The sequence below is a fragment of the Chenopodium album genome, chromosome 12, assembly GCF_948465745.1.
Source record: "Chenopodium album chromosome 12, dcCheAlbu1.1, whole genome shotgun sequence".
NCBI lineage: Eukaryota > Viridiplantae > Streptophyta > Magnoliopsida > Caryophyllales > Amaranthaceae > Chenopodium > Chenopodium album.
Window position 1 is genome coordinate 14,969,041 of NC_137845.1, and position 15,442 is coordinate 14,984,482.

General features: G+C 32.7%; 1 non-coding gene across 1 annotated transcript; it reads left to right on the forward strand.

Annotated features, from left to right (window-relative positions):
* Positions 1-320: 320 nt before the first annotated feature.
* On the forward strand, positions 321-427 carry LOC145573540 (small nucleolar RNA R71). Its single transcript, XR_014097532.1, has one exon. It is a non-coding gene; the product is annotated as a small nucleolar RNA R71 (small nucleolar RNA).
* Positions 428-15,442: the final 15,015 nt, after the last annotated feature.

Here is a 15,442-nt window from a genome sequence, read left to right on the forward strand (position 1 = left end):
AGAAAGCATCATTAGCATTATTATCAATTGCAGAAACATTAGTTATTTTAGAATTAGCAGTAGTAAGGTTATCCAATTTCTGACAAATAGAGGTTAATTGAGATTGCAAAAAGGATACAGAATCGACATGATGTTTGCCCTTATTAGCATAACCTCTAGTATTCCCATATTGGGAATTATGGATCGCCATATCTTCAATAACCTGACCTGCATCATCAACATTTAAATTCATAAATCTACCGCTAGCTGCGGAGTCTAAAATTGTCCTAGATGCATTTCCTAATCCATTATAAAAAGCTTGAATTAGCTGCCACTTTGCCAAGTTGTGGTGGGGACACTCCCTCTGCAGATCCTTGAATCTTTCCCAAGCTTCATATAATGCTTCATCTGTCTCCTGGGCAAAATTCTGAATGGCACTTCTCAATAAAGCTGTTTTCTCTGCAGGGTAATATTTATTATAAAAATTTAAAGCAAGAGTCTCCCAGTTAGTAATACCAAGTGCAGCTCTATTCAAACCATTAAACCATATTTTAGCTTTTCCACATAAAGAAAAGGGAAAAAGAATCTCCCTGATTTGGTCCTGCGTTACCCCATTCTACCTAATAGTATTGCAATATTGACAGAAGTCTGCAATGTGAAGATTAGGAACTTCACCCTTAGCTCCACTGAATTGCTTTCTTTCTATCATCGTTATGAACTGGGGCTTGATCTCGAACTGGACTCCCTCGAGATCAGGTGTAGGGGAAAGATGTGGAAAATCCGTCAGGGTTGGTTGCGAATAATCGCTAAGCTTGCGAGGTGGAGGTGGTGGTGGTGTACCCATCTCTAGTTCTGAATCAGAAGAGTGCTCCGAATCACTAGAAGTAGGTAATGGATTTCTAGGAATATTGTTACTCCCAGAACCCGCCAGGATCTGCCTACAAAAATTCTTCTGTCTATGAAACGAGCGTTCGATCTCAGGATCGAATGGAATGTAACCTGATCTGGAACACCTGGGCATAAACAAAGAACTAGAAAGACAGATATTAGAACTACCTCAAAGAAATAATGTCCTTTGGGGCAAAAGAAAAATAATCTAGACTACAAAAACAATTAGAAATAAAAATAAAACCGTTTCCCCGGCAACGGCGCCAAATTTTGACAGGCTAAAGTCGTATCACCTAATCAAAAGTAATTACCTAAGTCCTCCAACTAAAGTAGATAGGGAAGTAGGGTCGAATCCACAGGGAAACTAGTCTTTCTATTTCTAACTAATTAATAGCAATCTAAATTATTAGTAACAATTTGTTGTGATTTAAAGATTATACTACGAAGAATATAAGTAGGGAAAATAAAATAAGAGGAATCAATGAATTAAGGACCTAGGGCATAGGTTCACCAATAAATAATATTCCAGGGTAAAACATAATAACCAATCATTAATGCATCAATTAACCAGATAATAAAGGGCTTTCGCTACGTATTAAAATCACAGAATTAATCTACCGGTATTAAATCTCATCTCTCGAATCTCGACTTAACCATTTATAGATTAACCTGCCTATTGAAACTAGACCTAAACATCAATTCTCATCTCTCGAATCTCGAATCAATATTGTCAAACTCATGCATAAAAGATCAGGCCTAATCTAGTCACAGAGCATTAAATCAATCAATAGGAAATCAATTAAGCATTGATAATTAACAACAATAAATTATCCCTTCATATTATTCATGGATCCCCACAAACTCTAGAAAGAGAACTACTCAAGCATAATTAAATCTAAACTAATCAAAGCAATAAAATAAAACATGATAGAAGGAATAAAATAAATAACTGAGATTAAGAGAAAAGAAATCGTTACCAAAGTAATCAGAATAAAGAGTTGAGTAAAGAACAAAGTATATAGTGTAGAGAGAGAAAATAAGCTTAAGTAGAGAGAGAAAATCTAAGAGAAAGAATTACAAAAGTAAAGGAAGAATAACGAAGTATAAAAAAAAGAATCCTAAACTTGCTTAACAAAAACATATTTATAATAAGCAAGAATCCTAAACTAAAACAAACTAAACGATGCTTAAAAGATCTATCAGAGACACGCGCCCGACCGGGCGCCACACCGCCCGACCGGGCGCGCCTTTTTGATCGGGCGAAAGGGCTGTTGCGATATAAGTCTTCTTTGCCCGATCGGGCGCGCCATCGGGCGGACCATCGGGCGGACCACCGGGCGGACCATCGGGCGGACCACCGGGCGGACCATCGGGCGGACCACCGGGCGGACACCCTTGGGCCGCTTGGACTCCTCGTTTAGGCTCGTAACTTGGCCCAAACCAAATATCCTCTTTGGGGCTTTAATCATTCGGTCCAAATGCCTCGTCTTCACACAAGTCGAGCCCTTATTCACCGGTTTGATTACTCTAACCGATCTTGGGCTACGAAAGATGGTCGTGCTCATCCAATGCTCGTAGTTGCTCCATAAAATCCCGGGAAAGTACTCCAAAGGTGCAATTCCCTACAAAACTCAACCAAAACTACGAAAACACTAGAAAACACATATTAGTAATAAAAATGGCTCTAAAGAGCCAAAAACACTACTAATAATGACCAAGGGACGGGGGTAAAATACTACATAAACTAGACATATCACTTAGAAACGGATTTTCAAATCCGTCTCTAGTTTAGAGACGGATTTAAAATTCCGTTTCTAGTTTAGAGACGGATTTGAAAATTTGTTTTTAGTTTAGAGACAAATTTAACTTACATAATTCGTCTCTAATGTAATATTTTACATGATTTGTTTCAAAAATTCATATTAGCAACCGAAAAAAAAAAGAAAAAAACCAGTCTCTGATTTAGCAACGAAAAAAAAATCTGTCTCTAAATTAGCAACGGAAAAAAATCCGTCTCTAAATTCAGCAACGGAAAATAAATCCGTTGCTAGATTCAGCAACGGAAAAAAAATCTATTTCTAATTTAGCAATGGAAAAAAAATCTATTTCTAATTTAGAGACGGATTTTCAATTCCGTTGCTAATTTAGAGACGGATTTTTTAAATTCCGTCTCTAATTTAGAGCCGGATTTTTTAATTCTGTCACTAAATTAATTTAGAGACGGATTTTTTTAATTCTGTCTCTAATTTAGAAACGGATTGAATTCCGTCGCTAAAATTCCGTTTCTATATGGACATTTTTTGTAGTGAAAATCATCCATCGGCCTAGAAGGACGTTCCAAAGCCCAGAATGCGAAGAGCTGTAGATGACTCAAACAGCATGTGGACCACAGTTGAGTCCCACGCGTATGTACGCAGATTAATGATAGAAGAAAGATGAGACAGGAACTCCGCCCCACCAGATTCCTTGCGGAAAGCTAGGGGTTCCCCAAGAACCCAAGCATCCTCAAGAATACGAACACGAGATCCAGAGCCTACCTGCCAAGCAATACCACTTGCTAACACCGAAAGACCCGACACTAGGCTACGACAACCCCAAGAAGATCGGGGAATATTCCGAGCGTGGAAAAGGTTAAGGGAAGGATATTTGGCCGTAAGTAACCTAGAAACTAAAAGCTGAGGGTGGTGATGAATACGCCAAAACTGGCTGGACAAAAGAACAGAGCTGAAGGCACTAAGCTTTTGAACTCCGAGACCCCCCAACCCCTTGGGCAGGTGCAAGAGAGTATTAGACCGTAAGGCCAAACCCCGAGAATGTGAATCAGATTTCCACCAGAACCGAGCCAAAATAGAGTCCACCTTAGAGCAGATAGAAGGAGGGACCTTGAAAACTGACAAAATATGGTTGAAAAAAGCAATCAACACTGATTTTATGATCACCAGCTTTGCAGCAGAAGAAAGGCCTACCGAGGCAAAGGATGATAGCCGTTGAACCACTTTATCGATTATAAAACTGAAATCCGAGACTTAACTTTGACTTAATTCCACTCACTGGCATGCCCAGATAAGAACCCAAAGAAGGCTTACTCTGGAGATGAAGACTTCTCGAGAGATAATCTTGGTAATCCTTCGGAGTATTAGGGCTAAACTTGACAAACGACTTTTGTAAATTTATGACCTGGCTCGACAAGCTACAGAACTCAAACAAAAGAGCAGAAAGGTTGTCACAAACATCAGGAGAAACTTGTAGGAATAACAAGGAATCATCAGCAAAGAACAAGTGAGAAACCGAAGGAGCACCGCGAGAAATGGTAATTCCTTTGATAAGAGATTCTTTTTCAACCTTTCGAAGCATGGCAGAAAGCACTTCCATACACAGAACAAACAGATAGGAAGAGAGTGGATCACCCTGACGAAGTCCACCCATGGGTTGAAAAGGTGATGAGGGATTCCCATTGACCAGAATCTGATAAGAGACCGTAGAGACACACTGTCGAATAATATGGATCCAATAAGGAGGGAATCCATATGTCTGAAGCAGCCTAAACAGGAAATCCCAACTCACCCTATCATATGCTTTATTCATATCCAACTTAATGGCTGCAAAAAAACTCTTTTTTGCCTTCGAACGGTTTATGTAGGAAAGAATTTCATGAGCAATCAACGTATTGTCCGAAAGAAGACGACCAAGGACGAAAGCATTTTGAAAGCCTGCCACCAAACTTGGTAGAACTAAACGAAGTCAACCAGTAAGGCACTTAGCTACACACTTAATTGTAAATTACATTGCTAGTTAACTATGGTTAACATTAAAGACTTAACGACATCTTCTATTGAGGCGAAAAGCAAAATTCCGCGTTGCAAGCAATTTACCTTTGCACCCCTGACTTATGATGCGAAAAGACCAATCTACCCCGAGATAAATGCTCCAAGTTTATCACTGAGATGAACCTATGCCGGGTCCTAGTTAATGACCCGGGTAATGTCCCGGTACATCATAAATTTATAAATTTGTTTAAATTAATCAAGAAGCGTTAATGTTGTACAATATTAATAAGTGAATGAAAAATATAATAATTTATATTTTCATTAATGTATATAAGATATATCATATGTAAATATAGAGGTTATATACATGAAGAGTTTTTCAACCAAAATTAAAAATTATCATAGAGAATTAAAGTCACGCCAATGAAGAGTTTTTCAAAGAGACTAAACAGTACTACAATTCAATGTGATGAGAGAAGGGTGGTGACACATAGTGTGACACATGGTGCACATATGGCACCAAATCATATCGAATGAAAGGTGACACATAGCATTAGTATGTTATCCCTATTAGTTTTAATAATATTATAGATTATAGATTTGGGTAAATGATACTCGTAACAACAATCAAGACTTTGTCATGAGACAAACGTTTGATGTTCATCAAAGAAATAAACTAAGCTTGTTTGCTAAAACAAATCAAATGTTCCAGACATGAAACTTCTAGTTAGAGCTAAGCACGACCAAGCCTAGCATACCTCAATTTCTTGTGATTAAGTGAGTTAAGTTTAAAGCAGACTTGATACGTCTATTTTACATAGTGATTTACCCCCGTTCCTTGGTCTTAATTAGGAGTATTTGTGGCTCTTTAGAGCCACTTTTATTAATAATATTTATTTTCTAGTGTTTTGTAGTATTGGTATTATTTTATAGGAAATTGCAAATTTGGAGCATTTTCCCGGGATTATTGGAGCCACTACAAGCATTAGAGAATCACGACCGTCTTTCGTAGCCCAAGGTCGGTTAGAATTATCAAACCGGTGATTGGGTTCGATATAGAAGAAAACGAGGCATTGGACTGAGTGATTAAAGTCCCAAAGAGGAGATTAGAGTTTGGGCCAAGTTATTAGCCCAAACGAAAGTCCAAGGTTGCCGAAGAGGCTCCGCCCGGGTGATGGCTCGCCCGAAGGCGCGCCCGATCGAGCGAGGCTGATGGTCCAAAGGTCTTCTCCGCCCTGTCTCGTGCCCGACTGGGCACGAGAGAAGCATCCCAGATGAAAAAGGCGCGCCCGATCAGGCGCATGTTTTGGAGAAGCGACTTCGACGATTTTTACTTAGTTTCTAATTAGGATTTTTAAGCTTTGTATAAATACGTTTTGTTTAGTTTTGAGACAATTATCTCTTTCATTAGCTAAAATTCTCTTACTTAGTTTTTAAGCTTAGACTTCTGTCTTGTTTCTCTTTCTACAACTCTTGGTTTATGCAATTCATTATTTCCGTTAATTTTGGTAACAATTTCTTCCCTTTTTATTTTCAATAATTTAATTGCTTTGATTCATCATGTCTTGTTTAATTGCTTTGTTTAGTTTAGATTTAATATGCGTGAGTAGATTATTTTCTAGGGTTGTGGGGATCCATAAATAATATGAATGTGTTATAAAATAGAGAGAAAGAAAGAATAGTAGAATACAAGAGGGAGATGTAGGTGTTAATCTTAGTTCCTTTCTTCATTAGGAAATGCCTATATATATATACATGAGGAAATAGTAACTCTCCAAATGCAATGAAGAGTCATAATAATCAAGAGTTACAAAGGGAAACAATAAGCTAAAAGGAGTTACAAGAGGTTACTTAGGAAAGTAATAATGCCTGGGGATTACAATGGTATACATAATGGCCATACATTATTATATTTCATAACCTTGGATGTCCATTATTGAAGATTGTGCCTCGTTAAAACCTTACTAGGAAAAACCCCGTGGGATAAAAACCTAGTGAAGGAAAAAGAGTACATCATTCTTCATAATGCGCTTTAGATGTTGCCTCGTTAAAAACCTTACTAGGAAAACCCAGTGGGACAAAACCATAGTTAAGGGAAAAAGAGTGCAGCGCATATTTTTCCCCCCTGAATTTTACATCACTTCATATCTTCAATGCAATAAGTCAAATATTAACACAAAGAGCTTCTTCTGTGTAGTAGCAAAATCTTCACGGACAGTTGATATTCCAAAATTTAACTTGAATTTTCAAATCTTCACTTGAATTGTTCAATTGTCTTCATTCCATCTAACTTATGAGAATAATGTAATGATGTATATATCTATTTCTTAAGAGCCAATGTTTTTCTTGAAATGTCGAATACGTATATCTTGATAATAACCTTATTTTAGATAAAAACACATTTTCTCATATAAACATAGGTTACGATTCTTATCTATATATATATGTATTTGATTTATACCTTCTTCTGGAGGTCATTAATAGTTAAAAGTTCATCAATATTTAATATTTATGAATATTGATACAATATCCTCTTAAATCATATCTATATCATTCATATCATTGTCAAATTGGAATCGATAATGTAAAGCATCGGTCTCATTGCATCACCGTTGGTTCTTCGGGACCAAGATGTAATTATACAAATAAGTATGTCATTGAACTTATGTACACATTTTATATTGAACATGAAATTGGTCTTGCAAATTCAGAAATTAGACTTTTCACGCCAACTTAGCTATACTCAAACTTCAGGCTGAGACGTCATCTACTTAGTCAAAAATAATCTTTAAGAGTTTTATTCTTTACAAAATCTCATCAATATTCAAAAGTAAAATTTGAAAGATAGACATATTAATATATGTATAAGTTCTATCAGAACTCTTCTTAATCGCATATGCATGGTTCATAACATGCTATCAAAACATCATCATCCCAATGGATTTTGAATCTCCTTTTTATAAGCTTTTATAAAGCTTGCAAATTATTCATACTATAACTGGGGTGTATATTCATTTATATCAAAATTCATAATTAGGATATAATAATAAATAATGTGTTAATGTAATATGAAATGTAAAGCTATATAAATAAAGCAAAATTATATAATGATAAATATGCATATATGACAAATGATGTATTTATCTACTTTCTAAACATGCATATGAATGCAAGACTAAAAAAAATGTAAAACATTGTACAATGTGGATTTTAGAATCCATATATTGTTGGACTTCAGGTCCATGAGCTCATTCTCATAATCATAATTATGTTGACATAAAAATGGACGTATAATTCAGATCCCCTCTTCACAAATCCATTAGTAAGTGCATATGCAAAACTATATTGGTTCCATCGTATACCGGTATCATAAAAATTCTTTCATGTAATTCGCAAGTTTATAAGTGATTATATCTGAATGCTTCTTCCATATACTTTGCTCATATTTTAGGCCATGCATATTATGTAATTCAGATATCTATTTCACTTGTAGAGTATCCCATACAATATTATTTCATCAATGTCTTATGCTCTTCACAATTATCAACTGCACTATCTTGCCATGTATCATATCTTAATTAATATTGGAATCGATCGTATAATCTACACTTCAGGTGTAAATATTCAAGTAAACGTTGGCAAGATTTATCTCAAAGTATGCACATAATATCACTATAGCCAATATGTATCTTCTACGCCTATGAATGGGTCGTAACTGAATACAAATCAAATCATAGAGTTATGTACAACATATCTTGATAACGTATAAATAAAAGTTGACATGTAATAAACTTTTCAAATTACCATTTATGGGGATCAAGTAATAATTCCAAATTTTGCCAACTCTAGTTTTTCTCCCCCCTAAGTTGGTAAAATATCTCAAATATAGGGGCATTAAAATTTTGACCAACTTATAATATAATTTCATGTGCAACAAATTTCATCCTTTTGGAGAACCATAGACAACAAATTTTATCTCTTTCGGAGAATAATGTAACTTTCAAGTACATTTTTGATAAATATTATATAATTTTATTTGTTCTCTTCAGGAGATCATTTCAATATAATCAATGGGGAAGCCATGAATTGTGCAGTTATTTCTTTTTGTTATTTTATTTCTTATGTGCGATAGCCCCGATCAAGAGAATAAAAAATAAAATACTTGTATATAATACCACCATGTGGTGATCTTTAGTTACTTTTAATTTTCACACATACAAACTAAGTTATTTTGTTAAGCTTCAAAACACTTAATGCTTGACTACATATAAGATATTGTCTTTTGGTGACCTAGTTATTACTTGTTTGCATACACCTTGTTCAAATACAATATTTATCTCTTGATTTTATTTTTCAAATCCAACTATGAAAAATCACATGATTCAGATATTGTTCAATCAAAATGTTACATCTTTCCTTTCAATTCATATTATACATGTGACATGAGATATATAAAGTCAGCACATTATTTCTTCACTTCAAATAAAACTTCAAGTTTACATATCAGGTATTTTAAACCCTGATGGCCTAATTATCCAATAATTTTCCCAAATCTAATCTCTCATTATTCTAACAACGTGATCACTTTATACAAATTGTTCATGCATGACCTTGTATATGATGTGATACAAGAATGTCAACATGCGTTTTACAGCAAGACATATACAATCAACTAATTATACTTTATTCGATGGTTACTTGAATATCAATTAACAACCTTGATACATATCAAATTTATTGATCAAACATATTTTACTCTTCAGGAGCATCCTATATATAATCTTGGCATATACCAATCGTTACTTGATATAACTATTCTTAACTATGCCTTATTAATATAAACAATGATATTTGTTCACATCCATCTTCAGGATGGTGTCATGGTAAATAGACCATTAATATAACACAATATTGGTCATGTGCAAGGATTACTTCAAATAAGGTAATCTCCCCCTAAACCTTACATATCAGGAGCAAAAATTCAACAACCTTTTAAAATGTCTTGCACCATTTAGGTCTTTTAGTATCTTGACAATATCATGTATCAAGCAGAATATTCATATACAAAAATTATAAAACTTATTATAATAAGGTTTATACATAAATATGCGTGCTTAGATTTAATAATTCAAATAACTGAAACTCTTACATGTTCCTTGTGTTTAATTGTATCAATCATTGAATCATTACAATTGCTTATAAGCATGTATAACAAATAGATTAATCAAGTTAATTTGCTATATGAGTCATATACGGACTTTCATAGTCAATTTCTTAAAATCATAAAATAATCACTATCAATTAGATAACCTTTTATCACATTTGAATTGCTCATGACTTTCAAATGAATTGTTATTAAGAAATATCATGCAACCATGCTTGATTGTTATCCTTTCTAATTAATAATCTCACATTCACTTTTGGGAATGAGTATATATATAATTTGTTGTAATTATGAACAAACATTCATATTTCACTATTTTGTTCATTTAACAATAGATAACATATCGGTTATCTAAAATAAACTTTCTTAAAATTATTTCATTAATATTTATGTCTACAAGATCATAGCAATTCATTCCATGAAAGCAGAGTATATTATTGTCAATAAATTTTAGAAACTATGTTAACATTCATAGTCATTACTTTCTTGTACTACTCCATAGAAAATCGCATAATATTTCCTCTGTAATAATTGCATAATGCAATAGCACTTTTTCGTACTTCACTATACACTATTACTCAATGAAACAATCTTCTACCCAACAAAAATTAGAGGTATGTATATGGTATAATCATGAAATCATCTTGATATAATTAGAGGTAGGCTTCTTAAAGTTCAATTTGTAGCACAATATATATATGACATAAAAACCAAACTAATACGAAATATATATGCTTCAAACAAGAAGGAGTAACTTATAAAAATAATTATGCAACTCATTTTATATAATCTTACTGCTATACGAAGTACATGATTATATAGCAATCTAATATAATAGTACTCTACTTTTAATCAAGAGTCACGCTTTCTAGGAATAATATAGAAAACATATATATCTTCCGGTTACCTCAATAAACTATGAAATTTTCTTATATGTGCCAAAACCAAATTAAACAAGAAAGCTTATAATTAACTAGAAATACATTATAATCTACAGTTCAAATATAACTTACCGCAAATATGAACGGAAAAACTTAAAAACCGAAACATATGGCATCTTAAATTAATAAACAATAAACATAAAATTGTAGGAGTGAGATAACTTACCAATGTTTAGGATTCAAGAATAAATAATATAATATATATATATATAAAGGGGAGTTTTTCCCCGAGTTTTTAAAGAGCCACGTAAGATTTAATTTTCTTAGCGCGCCATGTAGGATTATAAATTTAAGTTGTAGCCAATTAAATAAGAGATTATTAATTTCTTTTACAATTAAATAATTCAAATACCACGTAAGCAAAATTGACGAATGAGATTTTAAAGTTTAAATTAATTAAATACAAAATATTATCTTTTGAGATTAGGAATTTTATCTAATATTTAAAACTAATATAATAACAATTTTAATCACACAAATATGAAAAATATTTTTTAAAAAAAGACTAACAATCCGTGCATCGCACGGGTTTCATCTAATTACAATAAATTAAGACTTAAAATATAGTAAACATATCCCACATTGAAGTTCAAAGAATATGTACATATAACAAGTCAAGCAAATTCAATTGTAAATCAAAGGCAATCTTTTTCTAACGCTTTTATGAACATAATCTACCTTAGGAATATATAGTGCAAACTTTCCTTATCTTATGAATTCATTGTCTCGAAACTATTGACGATGGTGCAAACACAATATTGATGAATAAGATTAGACTATATCATGTTAAAAAATTATTAACATAATCCACAATAATGATATTAGAGATAAACACATGTATGGTGAAATGAAGACACTTCACATGTTCATGTGAAGATTTGAACATGCAATTTCAGTTTAGGAGTATCGAAGATCAACGAGTGATATTTTACTACATATGAGAAGATATCTAACATATTGGATTCATTGTTGCGACACTAGAAGATCTCAAGCTATGTATTTATCAGGGGGAGAAAATACGCGCTGCACTCTTTTTCCCTTGACCATGGTTTTGTCTCACATTGGGTTTTCCTGGTAAGGTTTTTAATGAGGCAGCATCTCGAGCGTATTACGAAGAATGTTGTACTCTTTTTCCTTCATTAGGTTTTTATCCCATAGGGTTTTTTCTAATAAGGTTTTAACGAGACACACTCTTCGATAATGGACATCCAAGGGGGAGTGTTATGAAATATTGTATGGATATCCATTATCCTCTTTTATCATTTCGGAATGTCCTAGAAATAGGGTCTATTGTTATCTAAGCAAACCCTAGTTATATTGTATGTATATATATATCCCCACTCTATGGAATAATATAGACTAATCGATTCTCCCTAATTTCTCCTCTTTCTCTTTAATTTTATAACACGTTATCAGCACCAAAGCTCTAAACCATTGATAAAATTAGAATCCAATCTGAAGAATTTTTTTTTCTTTGGCCACATGATTGACGAAGCCTCGATGGGCTTGATCTCGTGCTAATGGGGGCTCGTTTACATAAATCGGCATATTATGCAATTAATACAATCTTGAAAAGCTTTTAGAATTTGCATCATCATTGATCTATCTTTGATGGTGCCAAGTGTCGACCATAAACCCTAGTTTTGTCAGCTAATCATTAACTAAAGAAGCGCACTTGCTTTGATATTGTTTTTGGCGGGATTCATATTTATTTATCTTAAGGATTGAGAAATTTTTATTTATTTATTTATTTGAATAAAGAACATGGTGACTGCATTTATCTCAATGAAGTAGTGTCACAATTGAATATTGATTCTGTCACCAATTATGGAGCAAAATATGTATTTCCTACTTGTATTGTACAACAACTAGCATGTAAATTCTAGCGGCCGAAGCTTTTGTTAGCTCGCTGATTTTTAGTGGACATTGTGTCATCAAACTCGTCAAAATCCTTATTATAGGTGCCCTACATCAATTGAGAAGGCACAATGCTGTGTTAAACGTGCTCAAAATCAGGGAAGTACTCCACTCAGAGTTATGTTTGGTTTTAATTCTAACTTGTCTAGTTAATTGTCTACCTAATATAGTGTATTTATTATTATGTGCCCCTCTACTTTGCATAATAATTTGTTATTACGAAATTTTGTCCTGCTATATGTTCTATGTGGGTTGGGTGAGTTAGATTTTGTGAACTAGTGAGTGTTTTGAGGTGGAAAACTTTCACGACTCATTGTTTTCTAAGTTAATGTGCTAGTTGAATGGTAGAGTTGCATGTTTTATTACTTCGGCTAATTTGTTATCCCATCGATTCATTGTGTTTTATTATGGACTTTGTTATATGTATTATCCTTCATAGTACATATTAGGGATATTATTCTAATATTTGGAGTATGATCTAAGTTTTATCTTATTTATTTCCATATTAGTTTATAAGGGTGATTAGTTATTATTGGTGAACTTAGCCTTTTATTAAACTTGAAATGTATATACTTGTTAGAGGTGTAACATTTATTTTTCTTGATATAGATAGCACCTATTATACCTCTATGTTTGATAGCAGAAGTGAAAAGCACGGTTCAATAAAATTCCAAAAAGCAAGGTTATACAAAGGTTACTTTGTAATCCACATGTGATAAAAAAAATTAATAAAAAAAAAGGAAGTTTGAACCTCTATTTCTTGAATACTTGTGATTATTTATATGGGGTAGTAAATCTGTTTTAGTGATTTATACATAATATATGTTATTTATCCAAGATGTTAGTTATGATTTTCTTATTCACATGTCATATACATATTGTGATGCATAGGGTTCTTTTAACTATGAAGAGCATAATGCATAGAAGTTATAAAACTATGATTGATGTGTACACTGAATTATGCACTACATAAGTTTATATATGACCTTGATATATTGAATTATGTGAAATATCTAAGTATGTTTTTCTTCATTTCGCTGACATGGCATGTATGTTAGCAACCTTATAAGTTTATATTATCATGAAATGTACTAACATGATTTCTAAATTGAAAAAGTTATTGATGTGTGATTAAAATAGATTATATATGATATTATATGCCTACATTAAGTTGAATTATAGGAATAATGAATCGATTGAACATAATATACTCATACAGATGGACCTGAAGTTCCTTAAATTTATGAAGGCTCAAAAATCCTCAAAATAATATGAAGATGCATATATGACTTAGAAACTTCTATTAGTTTCTAGAATATGTTGCTTAAATAATCTACAATTCACAATACTAATGTGATTTTATAAACAAGAAGTCATGAGAATGATTATACAAAAGTTTAGAAAAGTTGACATAATGTCTTTTAATTTGGTGTTAATTATAGATACCACACTTTGGGTGAGTATTAATAATTCATAGACAACTAGATTCTTATACCCGAAAATGAATGAGAAATAATTGTATGATTGAGATGATATATGCATGTTTTCGTGATAAATATAATTCAAGCAAAAGTTGTACGATCTACGTATTAAACATGATTGCACAATATATATTTGAGCAAGAGATGGATGACATTGTGGAAAACTTGCTTGAAAAATGTAATTATTATGCCCATAGTGTTAAGAATTTTCAATATAAAGATTAATAAAATTGGGCAAGAGTTACGAGTAAGAGTTTATAAGAGTAATTTTATTATGTTTGATACATGCATTGCTAAAAGAATTTATGGCTTGAGAAGAGAATGGATTTAAAGATTGTTGGACTAGTTTTATACCCCCATATGCAAGGATTAGGGGGAGATAGTATTTATTCCATTGTTTTTATGTAATCCTTGCACATGAATAATTAAATATGTTAATGGTCAGTTTGGTACATACATTAGCCTAAATATCAATAATTTATTTAATAGAGGTGGCCACATGATAATCAAATATTTAGAAAGATACCATCCTAAAGATGGATATGAATAAATGTCATTACCTATATACTAGCTATAAATGTACATATTAAGTTGATGTCCTAGTTGAACAAGATCAGTTGCTATTGAACTAACACACCTGAAGTGTGGTAATGCAAAAGGTTACAACGATAAGAATCCTTGGAAGGGGAAAGAAGAACTAATTGACAATGACAAATTTGAGAAAGTGACACATTTTATGTATCTCCTGAAGAGATCATTTCTAATACATTAAATGTGATATGATTATATAAAGTACTCCAGAAGAGTATAAAATGTTATCCAACAAGGTTAGCATGTATCAAGATTACAATCAATGCTCCAGTGGAGTATGAGTATTAGTTAATTGTCTTGCCAATTGTAGAAAGAAACACATTGGTGTACTTATATCACATCATATTCATGGCTATGCATAAAGTATCTCAAATAAGGTGATCACCAATATTATAAAACTGACCATAATTTAAATACTAAAGGAAAAGTGATTGGATGTGATAATTAATAATTAGGCCATCCGGGATTTAATAAATTCCCGTTATGAAAACCTAAATAATGTGCTGACGCTCTCTCATGTTAAATATATGAAATAAATTGAATGGCAAGACATAACATTGAGATTGAACTATATTTAGACTGTGATTTTTAATAGTTTGTGTAAAAATAAAAGTTCAAGAGATAATATATTGGTTTTCTGAATAATTGATGACCAGAAGTTCACTAGAATAATTTATATGTTGGCAAATATTAGGTGACCAGAAGCTCACCACA